Source organism: Peromyscus maniculatus, chromosome 5 (assembly GCF_049852395.1).
Source record: "Peromyscus maniculatus bairdii isolate BWxNUB_F1_BW_parent chromosome 5, HU_Pman_BW_mat_3.1, whole genome shotgun sequence".
Taxonomy (NCBI): domain Eukaryota; kingdom Metazoa; phylum Chordata; class Mammalia; order Rodentia; family Cricetidae; genus Peromyscus; species Peromyscus maniculatus.
In genome coordinates, this window is record NC_134856.1 from 23,124,924 (window position 1) to 23,126,325 (window position 1,402).

Consider the following 1,402-nt stretch of genomic DNA (forward strand, 5'->3'; position numbering starts at 1 on the left):
CTCTCTATATGAACGACAATGATGCCATTTTGTCTGCTGGTGGCATCACCTATGAGCTTTCTTAGTGGAAGGCCCACCCTCCATCCCGTCTTTGAGAAGATTCAGGCTGTAATATGTTCAGAGTCCTGCCCTTGACTCATTCTATGCCTTTCGTTCATTTAGTTAGAATCCGCTGGGCATTTGCTTCAGTTTCATGTAGTCCTTGAATGTTTTTGTATGCACACACACGTGTATGTGAACTTGTGCATGTTCATGTGTGTGCAAGTGCACAGGTGTAGGGTACACTTGTACATGTGTGCTAGGGTGTGGGGGACAAAGGACAACCTTGGTGTCTTTTTTCAGAAGTCATTCACCCATTTTTTTTTTTTTTAACAGAAGTAGCTTTTATTTATTTCCATGTTTCTCAAATTAAGCTGGCTGAGTTGGTTGTTTTGAGGGGATTAGTCAAAGAGACCAAATCCCATATCCTCCTCTGATTCCTCCGACTCTTCCTTGGTTTCAGCCTTGGCTGGGGCTGCAGTAGCAGCAGGAGCAGCAGTGGTGGCGGCGGCCACAGGGGCAGCAGCCGTGAAGGCAGCCGGATCAGCCAAGAAGGCCTTGACCTTTTCAGCAAGTGGGAAGGTGTACTCAGTCTCCACAGATAAAGCCAGAACCTGCTTGTACCCATTGATGATAGAGTGCGGCACTGAGGCAACAGTCGGGCACCAATCTGCAGACAAACACTGGCAACATTTCGGACGCCCTCCAGGAAGCGGGAGTGCAGTCTGCTCTGTGATGTCGAGCACTTCCGGGTTGTAAATGCTGCCGTTGTCGAACACCTGCTGGATGATCAGCCCTAAGGAGAAGGGCGAGATGTTCAGCGTGTTCAGCAGTGTGGCTTCACTGGCACCTACTTTGTCTCCAGATTTTATCAGCTGCACATCACTCAGAATTTCAATGGTGCCCCTGGAGATTTTAGTGGTGATGCCTAAAGCCTGGAAGAAGGAGGTCTTCTCGGGCCCCAGACCAGTGTTCTGGGCTGGCACAGTGACCTCACACGGGGTGATGGCACCAGCACGGGCAGCAGCCGGCACCTTATTGGCCAGCAGCATGTCCCTAATCTCAGTGAGGTCCTCCTTGGTGAACACAAAGCCCGCATTACCCAGATATGAGGTAACAGTTTCTCCAGAGCTGGGTTGTTCTCCAGGTGCCCCCGGATGGCCTTGCGCATCATGGTGTTCTTGCCCATCAGCACCACAGCCTTCCCTCGCAGGGACATTCGGATCTGCTGCATCTGCTTGGAGCCCACATTATCTGCTCCCACAATGAAGCATTTTGGGTAATCATCCAAAAGTTGGATGATCTTAAGGAAGTAGTTGAACTTCCAGGTCGCCTTGTCTTCCCTGGGCATCACAGCGGTGCA

General features: G+C 50.7%; 1 pseudogene; it reads right to left on the reverse strand.

Annotated features, from left to right (window-relative positions):
- Positions 1-356: 356 nt before the first annotated feature.
- Positions 357-1,402, reverse strand: LOC102915958 (large ribosomal subunit protein uL10 pseudogene; annotated as a pseudogene).